Source organism: Humulus lupulus, chromosome 4 (assembly GCF_963169125.1).
Source record: "Humulus lupulus chromosome 4, drHumLupu1.1, whole genome shotgun sequence".
Taxonomy (NCBI): domain Eukaryota; kingdom Viridiplantae; phylum Streptophyta; class Magnoliopsida; order Rosales; family Cannabaceae; genus Humulus; species Humulus lupulus.
Window position 1 is genome coordinate 175,483,521 of NC_084796.1, and position 11,001 is coordinate 175,494,521.

General features: G+C 32.9%; 1 long non-coding RNA gene across 1 annotated transcript; it reads left to right on the forward strand.

Annotated features, from left to right (window-relative positions):
- Window positions 1-6,696: 6,696 nt before the first annotated feature.
- Window positions 6,697-7,485, forward strand: LOC133829287 (uncharacterized). The gene is made up of 3 exons (XR_009891661.1): window positions 6,697-6,816; window positions 6,994-7,078; window positions 7,257-7,485. It is a non-coding gene; the product is annotated as an uncharacterized LOC133829287 (long non-coding RNA).
- The last annotated feature ends 3,516 nt before the right edge of the window (window positions 7,486-11,001 follow it).

An 11,001-nucleotide genomic window follows, 5' to 3' on the forward strand; every position in this document is an offset into this window, starting at 1 on the left:
TATTCCAAAAAATTCTAGTACTGTTTCATTCACTTATGGTATATTTTGATGAAATAATTTCCTTTTAATGAATAATGACCTAATTACTTGAGTTGAGATTATTAAGCTTCTTGAACTTTGATTTAAAATGTGAACTCTGCTAGAAAACATTCAGGTAAGGGTTACTTTAGTTTTGATAAGAAAATGTGTGTCCCCGTGGATATGGGACATGCCTAACACATCTAATTGCAATTGTATTGTTCTGAGTTGGTGTGGTGGGGCAGGGAAAGAAGGGCAAGAAATTGCAGAGAAAAAATGTATTAGAATTTTTTTCTTAAAAATATGACATAGAATCCTTATCATGGTATATTATTTGGTCTCTATCTTGATAACATAAATTACAAACTAATACAGTTATAAATAATTTACTTAAGATAGTATTTCAGGTAATGAAATGTTTAGTGAACCACTAATATCAAAGAAACATTCATTAGAATCAATGTTTTTCTTTGAGGGGCTTATCAGGGATCTAAAATGGCTCTATGATCAATATTCATTCGTTGTATTCGTTGCATTCGTGATTAATTCTAAGTAATTAAATAAAAGGTCAATGGATTTTGAAGCTGGTACAAGAGATATTATTTTGATAAAAATTGGCTTTAAGCAAAACAGAACTAATTAATTATGACATGAAGATATAAATCATTCTAAATGTCTCATGGTTTAATCAAAGATTTCATTGGAAATTTTCTTCCATGAATTTTATATGAATGGAACCTTGTTTCTTAATTAGAATCAAGATAAATAATTGGACACAAAAGTTTTCAATGCCAACATAGAATTAGAAGGAGCATAGTTACAAAGCAATGTTTAAAGAAAGTGACAAGAGAACAAACAGTAGTAGAAAAATTACTCTTCGGAACAAGTTAAACAAATAAACACTTGTGCATAACCATTTAGGCTATGATTTATTTATTCATAGGCTTCCGTGGCTGTTACAAATTTCAATTATATTTATATATTTATTTAGATGAAGACAATAAGAAAAACATAAATATATAAATATACATTCGAATGAGCAATTTCTATTTACAACTTTGTCAAACAATTTCTTGTATCCTAAAAGAGAAGGTAAAGAGTATGATCTACATTGTTTTCTACCAAATTTTGTTAGTGCTATGATTTATTTGTGTAGAAAGAGGCTGTGACTTTTGTGGCAAGTCAAATGATATTGGTATTGAAAAATATATCTCTACATTTTGTTGACAAAAACAGCCTGTAAATAATGAAAAAAGCCTTCAAAAAGCAGAATTCTAGCAGATAATGACATGTCCTATTATGCATCAATAAGATTGGAAGAGAAGATAATGATTTTACATGGTTATGGCTGGTCTAATTTTGATATGAAAAGTGTCCCTTCAGATATTAGACATGCCTAAGACATCTTATTACTAATTTTAAAATTTATGTTCTAAGGTTGTTTGGTGGGGTTGGGGTTGGGGGCCAAGAAAAATGAACTGATATTTTATTTTAGGGCAGCCAGATCTGAACTTTGAATCTATAATGATGACTGGTTAGACAATACCATGTGATTCCACAAGGACTATGCCTCACTTGACCCCTTCTAGCTAATTTTCTCTATAGTCTTGACCATTCATTTCAATGAAATAGATGTATCTGTCCTATACATCTTATCAAAGACTATTGGTTATAAATACACATATGAATGGGGATCACTACCATCCCAAGTTCTCAAACTCAAAAGTATCAAGCTAATTTCATGAATTTTATTTGATTGGAACCTTTTTTTTTTATGAATATATCATAGACTACTTGTCCCAAGTTCTTGGTCTGCATTCTGTTTTGGTATTTTCAGAAACCAAACAGAGTAAAATTCTTGGCATAGATTATGATAAGCAATATACTTAGGAAAGTCAAATTAAATTGAGTGTGCCTCATCACGAAGATAGGAGATAGTTTGGTTGGACAAGATACTTCATTTGAATTAAGTAGAGAACAAAATTATGTTGTACTTTTGACAATTCTTTCTCTGAATTTTCTTAAAGAAGTCATCACATAAAAAAAGTTTATATTCTTTTATTAAAGTTATATTTCAAATGAGGATAAAGCCTTTTCTCTAATCATAAACCCTTCTTGCTACTTTTCTCAACCTAATATTCTATGAAATAGTGATTAAAATTTCCTCTCTATTACTGAGCAATAGCGAGGATTTTAATTGTCCTCTCTATGGTTCAGCAATAGAGACAAAGTATTAGCGAGGAAGTTTAACGACAATTTCGTTATCGCTATTCGATACAGCAAGGATTTAGAAAGCTTTAGCGACAAAAAAATTCGTCTCTAAAACCCGATTTTGTTATAGTGCCAACACAAAATGATATTTTGGTTTCTTTAAGAAGCAAAAGGACCCTAGAAAGAGAAGCACCTCAGGCAGAGCTGCTTGCAATACAGCTGAAAAGGACCTCAAAAACTATACAAAAAGATTATTACACCATTTACAAGTATATGTTTTTAACAATCTAATTAATGTATCAATCATCAAACAAACCAAGCAAACACAATTCAATTATAAAATAGTTATACTAGATAAGTCTATATAAAAGCAAACACCATTTCCCCCTAGACTAGCATCTAACCATCTGCCAATATCAATTCAACTAATTCAAAAACACATCCATGTTTTCTTCCTTATCTCGCCACAACACACAAATTTCTCAGGTCCTACTTCACTAAGACACACAAGTTCTCAACCTTCCGTTATCACCGCAGCACACAACAATGATCTCAGAACCTACTTCACTATGGATGAATATTTAAGGGTCTGATTGGTTCGCGATTAGAAAACTGTATTTTTAAAAAGTGGGATTCTGAAATGAAAATCTGAATTTAGTGACTAAAAACATGTTTCTGAAAATGTGATTGGTTCAATGTCAGTAAACTGTTTTTGAATTTTAAAAAACTGAATATGTGATTGGTATTAAATTTGAAAATATAACAGAAACTGAATATGTGGGATTTTGGAAAATAATTTCATAAAACTGAGAAAACGAGCTTTTCTCGTTTTCAATTTTCCTTAACAAATTTTGGATACAGATTTGAATTTGATTTTCAAAAACAAACTACCAATAACTAATTATAATGGATCCCACTAATTTTAAGTATTTAAAAACATAAAATTGGATACCAATCAGACCCTAAGATATTCAAACTCCTCTAACATTTGCATAATATTAAAACAAAGGTAAAAGGCATACCTCATGCAAAATGCAAACAAAAGTAAGAGTCTCTCATGAGAGATTGCTTGCACACCAAGTATCTTGCCTCTTCTCTTGCAGGTAGCCAACCAAAAAAGTTTTAACTATATTACAAAGAGAATAAAAATATAGAGATAGAGACATATATAAGCAATATGACAGCCAAACAAAAATCTCATTATTTATGATAAAAACCCATACAATCAATATTATATATTTTCACATGAATAAAAGTATGATAAAATCATATTATAGAATATGCATAAATCAAATCTGTAAAATCCAAATTTCATACACAAAAGCCAACAAAAGGACTAAAGAAAAGGCAATCTAAATCCATATTCTCAAATCACAAACATTAAGTATTAAGCACCATATTCTTACACTTACAACATCTCTAATTTTTCTCTTTGTATTCTCTTAATTAGAAACAATTCCAACACAAAAAATTATATAAACCTGAACTAAAGGGGAAAGGGCTTACCTTCATTAGCTGCAGCAAAATAAATTATTAAAAACAAAAGCAATAGCACAAACCAAAGAAATAATCTTTAAGCAAAACCAACAAATTAAAGCCCACTTAAAGGATCTTGACACAACCATAATGTGAAAATATAAGGTTTATTTATAAAAGTTCTAGCAACAAAAAACAAACATATTATAAAGCTGAAAATATAAATAACCAGTATGCAAGAAAACATAAAATTATGTCAAATAATAAAACATAACCAGTCATGTAATGAAAATTTGTTGCATAATGATTAAAAATAAATCAAATATCACTTTAACATACATTTTAAATCAAGTTAATGGTACTTTAGAACTTTAGAAAACACAATCAAAACTATGGTTCTTTTAACTATACTTTAGAAGAAAAACTGTTAAAACAACACCACATCTGTATGAAAAGAAGAACGACTTAAAATTTGTATATTACCAAAACAAGCTAAACCAGCAGTAGAGGAAGCTAATCCAACAGTAGTGGGGAAGTTTTTGTATGAAGCAATGTGTATATGCAATTTTCCCCAATCCTCCTTCAAAATCTTGATACCCTTTTCCTTGTCCTCAACATCACTAGCAAAAAGGGAACCTGCCTCCAGAAAGGGAAATCTCCTACACTAATCAGCAAAAGTGCCACGAATCAGCACAAGACAAAAAGGGCAGTACATGTAATGAATGGGCTTAAAAACAAGAAAATTCAGTTTTTACACAAAATTCATTGTTAAAAAGATAAAAAATTCACCTTAACCAAGTTTAAATAACAAATATGGCTGGTTCTGATCATATTCTCTTCATTTTTGGAGTAAAATGATTAAAAAATGGGGATTGAATTTAACACCCACAAAATTCAACTCCTCCATATTATATTAAACCCAGAACCATAGAGTCTACTTCAAACAAAAAACCCCAAATTTGTTTTTTTTTATTTTTCCGTCAAATGCAAACCCTGAAATTGAAAAAATAAGAACCAATCCTAACCAATAAACTAAATCAATTTCCTATGACACAACCAGACCTAAGCCAAAAATTGGTAGAACTTTACCCGCTGCAGAGATAAGACAACAACAATGATGGGCTATTCCTCAACATCGCACTCTGAACCAAACCCAACTGTACCGCCTTCTTCATGATTGGAGTGACGAAGCTTGGAGTCTGCAAAGACTGTAACAGAGAAGGGAAGAAAAGGGGGGGGGGGGAATTAAATGTTAAGATTAAATACTGTAGCAATTGGAATGCTCATGAAAAATAATAATGGAAAATCACCTACAGTAAAATTAGGTTAAGGGCATATAATAATATGAGCAACAAATTATTTCATGTACCAAAAAAATCTAAACAAAAAAAAAATGACAAAATCACTTTCTAAATCCAAGAAAGACTCACCTGAACTACTCCATGAAAGACATCACCCCTGAGAGCTTTATTAGTTGCAGATACGAGAAAGTTGTGATACCCGGCAGTTCCTCAACGTCGCACTCTGAACCAATCCCCAAGGGTGTCGCATGCTTCATGACTAGAGTGTCAGAGCTTGGAGTTTGCCAAGACTACGATGGAGAAGGAGAAGAAAAGGAAAGGAAATGGAAGAAGGCAGAGAGATGGGAAATAAGAAGTGAAAGAAAGAGTTAACCAAGAAAACATATGATATAATATTATTAGATTGAAAGGATAGAGAATGAGAATGATGAGTAAAATAATTGGGGGGGGGGGGGGGGGGAAGAGACTAAAGGCGCCATTATATTAATTCACTTGGCTCCAGAATTTCGTTCCCTCCGTGTTTTTTTTTATTTAGCAAATCAGTAATAACACTTTTAAAAATGTGTAATATTATACTGTGATATTTAGTACAAATTCTTGTAGTGCAAAGAAATCACAAAGCTTGAAACTATAGTTTCTTACCTTTGATGGATGAGCTCAATTTAGGTTATCCTCGACACTAGCCTAGCCTTCACCTCCTCAAAGCTTCAGCCTCAACTCCCTCGATTTCCCCATCAAAGCTCAGCTCAAAATCCATATCAATACTAAGAACTAGAAACTGAAAAACAACCTTAGACCTCTATCCTTCAAATCTCCTCTCTTTCTCTCTTTCGTCTTTCTCTCTCCCGTATTTCTCTATCTCTCAGTCACTCTGTTTCCAGTCATTGGCCTCTCTCCCTCACACCGACGACATCGTGCCTCTCTCCCTCACGCCGACGACAAGGGACTCGAGATCTCAGCCAGGGAGAAGACGCCGCAGGGTCAAGCATCCGCGATCTTCGACGAGTGAAGAGTAGATTTGGTAATCACTCTCTCATTTATGAATTATTTCTTTCAGTATTTTTCTTTTTCTTTTGTGATTTTTTGGTAACTATAAACAAATTTTTTCCTATGCTGCCTCTGCTTCATCTTCTGTTAATGTCATCAAGCAGTCTCAACCCTTGGATTCTCGTGAAGGTTACTGTCTTTTCCTGTTTTCCTCAGTTGTAATTGAGTTAGGTTTTTGGTCTTTGAGTGATCGGTCCTTTGTTATTAGGATTTTGGTGCAATGCTGTTTTTGTAGTTGTTTAGTGTTTGATTTGCTAGAGATTGTAATTCAATTTTCTTTCTATGGAATTTATACAGATTTTTTTCCTACCAGAAGATATAGTTTATTGCTCCTTTAGTTTCTAAATTGTAGTTATGTTATTGCTGAGATTTTTAGGAGAAATTTTGTTGTGCTTTTCTAGATATAGTTTGTCAAAAATTAAGATGACACTGGAGTATTATGGTTCCGAGGCATAAAACAATTTTTTAAAAAAAAAAAAAACCTACAAGCAGGTTTAATAATGTTTATGTATGATTTCTTCTTCAATAATCTGTTTACTTATGATATTCTCTGATCATATCCTCTTGGTGTACTGTGTACGTCTTCTATGTTGCAATTAAGTAGACTTCTGACTTTTGTATGTTTATAATATTTTAATTTCTATAGGAAACATTTTTTGATGAATTCGTTTTAGCTCATATTATTGGATGGTGGGGTAAAGCTATATTGCTTCGTAATCAGCCTCTTCTTTGGGTGCTATCAATTGGATTTGAGATGATGGAGGTTAGTTCTTTGACAAATATAATATGTTTTATTGTGTGCCTTTCATAGTTTATTTAAATTGGTTCTGCTTTCTCCTTCTTTGAGTGGAGATCAAATGTCTTTTATGTTTCCGACAAGTGTGTTTTGAGTGGTTTGGTGGTTATGGTTGTATATTAAAGCTTATCTTGGCATTTTTAGCTTACCTTCCGTCACATGCTACCAAATTTTAATGAATGCTGGTGGGACAGTATTGTTCTTGATATTTTGATCTGCAACTGGTTTGGTGAGAACTCAATTTATTAACAATTTCTGCTTATAAATTGTTGAGCTCTATCCGTAGCCATAGTATTCAATTATTTCTTCTACAATATTAAGCAGATTGTGGCTATAATTTTTCATTGTCTGCTATATGAGCTTTCTGTGCAAATTATGACAAGTTTCTTTTGGTGTGTATGCTGCAGGTATTTGGGCAGGAATGCATATTGTTAGGTACTTTGATGGAAAAATGTACAAGTGGGTTGGGATAAGCCGTTAGCCTAATATTATTGGAAAAGTATGCTCTAAGTTTGGTGTTTTAGTTTTGAATATTTAATGGAGAGTTAATATTATTGGAAAAGTATGCTCTGATTTTGGTGTTTTAGTTTTGAATATTTAATGGAGAGTTACCAAGTTGTAGCAAGAAGTTGAAAATTGGATCATATTGTTTGGAGTAGAAATACATGTGTTTTAGTACAATCCGCGAGTACAACTCATATCTTCAAGACAGGTACACTACCCTTTTTCTCTATCTGACATAATCACTAGCAGCACATCCTTTTCCTTTTCTTGAAATGAATTCATATACCCTCTTGGCCTACCATTTCTAGGGTTTTAACCTTTTCATAATCACTGTGTCCAAATTGCAGAAAACCAGCGAAAAAAGTCGTCGCATTCTGTTGGCTTTCCTTAGCTATTTGCATAGTAGAGCTTCTCATTTGCATCAAGTTTGGACATGGTATGTTACTCTGCAACTATTATCAATCAAACGATGTAACTACTGAGAATAATAACAATAATAATAGGGGGGCTCAGTATATTGAGAATAATAACAATAATAATAGGGGGCTCAGTATAATTTAGTATTAGGATACTAACTTTTTTTTTCTACATGCTAAGAAACGAGAGAGAGAGAGAGAGATTAAGAAGAAGAGTGTTGCTAGCAGTCTCACTCTCAAATATATATATAATTATATATACAGTTACAGTGTACATCCTTATCATACTGGTTTTGTATAGTTCATCAGCAATTCTCATTCTCCACATATTTAAGTTGTCCGAATTGTTAAGGATATTATTTTTGCCAAACAAAGTTGGATAGGCGTTTATTTCCCCGTCTTTTTGTTTAGTAACTGTTTTCCAAACTTTTATTGGTGGAATTGTGTTCTCTTCTAGTTCTCTACGCATCTAAATTATTTTCTCTGATTAAGAATTTGTATGGATTGTAACTTTTGAAACACGTGGATTGTAACATTCAAGCATTGTTGCAGCAATCACAAGTGCATGTGCAAAGTGCATAGTTTGAGGTTTTCAAATAGGTTGCTGCATTTTGTTTATGCAATATTTTTTCATGGCAACTTGGCTAGAAAATAATTGCTGGAAAACTTGTTATATGTAGAAGTTGAACCTTGCATATAATTTTGATATTCCACTGTTCTGAAAATATTTGAAAAATGTTATACTCCAAATCCAAAACTAATACTAATCCAAAAGAAAAAAAAAGAACAGAATAAGTAAAGAATAAATGAAGTACCTAACGTATAATAACAAGAGTGGGCAGTAACCAAACAAATTAAGAACTGAAACAATTGTAGAAATGGAGCACCTGATTTTTTTTTTTAGGTACCATTTGATCTATATAATATACATGGATATATACATGTAACATCAGCCATACATTATATATCAATGAAAAATTGAAAATAAATCTCTTGTTTCATATCAGGCAATGAGTCTATATTCCTCAGTATTACTATCTGCTATTGATATCTGATTTCCATGTCCAGGAGAGGATATTGTTGTATGCATCTGTTTGGCAATCTTGATATTATTATTTGATGATGAGGGTGAAAATAACTTAATAGCTTGTTGCTAAATTCTTATTTGCTTTCCCAATTTCCATGAGCCTAGTTCATAGCTCATACCAGTTTTTCTTCTGGGTTTATTCTGGCTATATAGTGGTTGTAGTTAAGGTGTTTGGTCAAAGGCAGATCTCTTTAATGCTTTAAATTTTGTTATCTATGTTTTTGTAAATCCGCTTGTATTCGGACCATTTATTAGAAATTTTGTTCTGCATTATGCCAACACTACAACAATTATGCCCATATATTACACTAAAATATCACATTATAAAAATTATGCCCATATAATGCTTTCCCAACAACGCTAACTGTTTTGGTTAGTTAGTTGTTCATTGTAACTAATTATTGTTATTTTGTAGATTAGTTACTATATTAGTTTTGGTCTTTTCTGTATATATACTCTTTTGTATCATTACTTCTTTAATGAGAATTGATTCTATTAATTCAGTCACTAAGTTTGTGACTAAGTTTGATTCTATCTGCTTTTCTCTTTTTCCTCCTCTGGGTTGACGATGGTTCTTGGTTGTGGACGAGCTATTCTAATTATTTTTCTTCTGATTGGGTTTGCGTTATGTAGGTTTGTAGGCGTGATGGTGGTGGTGGTGGTGGTGAGGGTTCGTGGTAGTGGCTCAAAGGGCAAAGGGTGGTGTCTTCTTCATATCAATGTCTGAGTGGTTGAGTGATGCCGAGATAAGATTTTATTTTCATTTAAAAATGGGTTTATAAATTTGATTATTTTACTTTTGAGAATAACTTGTGTGTTTTATATTTCTTTTTGTTTTGAGTTTACTAATTATTTTTAAAGATTTATCTATGGTTGAGTATGTTAAATCTTTTATTTTGAATTTACTGCATATTTTTATACAAATGTATGTGTGTTTTTTCATAAACACATGTTTGCATAATAATCTATGAAGTTTTTTCTGATTCTCTTTGTTGACCCACGATTTGGCCAACTGACACGGAGTCAAAATATGCTTGATATGAATGAAAGTAATGAGAAGAACGTAATGACAAAAGTAAATAAGACACAGTATTTTATAGTGGTTCGGCCCCAGGATCTGGTAATGACCTACGTCCACTTAGGTTGATATTGATATAAAAATCAGATGAGTGATCAAAGAACTAGGGTTCAATGAGTTTCACTAATCTCTGAAGAACAATACAATATTACTAGGAGAATTACTATAGTCTCAAATGATTCAAAAGCCCAAAAGTCCCTCCCTTGAGCTATCTCTTGCTATTTATAGGCTCAAGGGGGATTACAAAAGATTGTTACAGATATTCTTTCCTGAATAATCGGATACTCAGGAGATTGTGTGAGATAAATTCGGGATTCTACAAAGATCTTCCCATTAATGTTGCCTTGTATGCGGAGCTATCGACCAGACTGGTCACAGGTAAGACTGGTTTGCACTGCTTCTAACGTGTCTTCTGGTCGATACTCTAGCAGAACGTTTCCAGGTGTCAGCCACGTGTCCAGGAATCACTTGCCACGTCACCAATGCTAATTTTTTGGATAACATTTGCCCCCAAGTTTATTTACCACGAGCAGTAAATAAACTTTTGAACGAACGACTCTTCGGTAACCCCGTCTGACGTGTCAGAACCCTTCGTGTGTTCTTGAAAAAAGTAACCCACTTCTGTCTAATCATGTCCTTTCGGTTCCCCAGAAAATATTTTGACGGCCATCCCGCTTCCCTATACTTTGAAAAAAGGGAAACTGATGATTACATCTTTTTAATGCCACAGACAAACTTATATAAGACATTCGAAGTCTTTATTTTCTTTTTACGCACGCCATCGTCTTTACCAGAAAACCTAAAATCCAGAGCTCTTATCGTTCCCGAAGACCGTTCCCTCTGTACTTTCAGGACCCCGTCCGAGAGCTCCTTGATCTCCGAAGACCCTTCTTCCATCTCCACGATTACTTTTCTTGGTAAGTTTTCGAATTCCCACGCTTCTAATTTTTCGTGGTGCATGCTTCTGAATGTGTACTGTTTGAGTTTATCTGTTTCTGGTTTGAGACGCTTGTAGACAGAATATTTTGTAGGCAAAATAGAGTTACGAATTAGTTTAAAATCCAGGA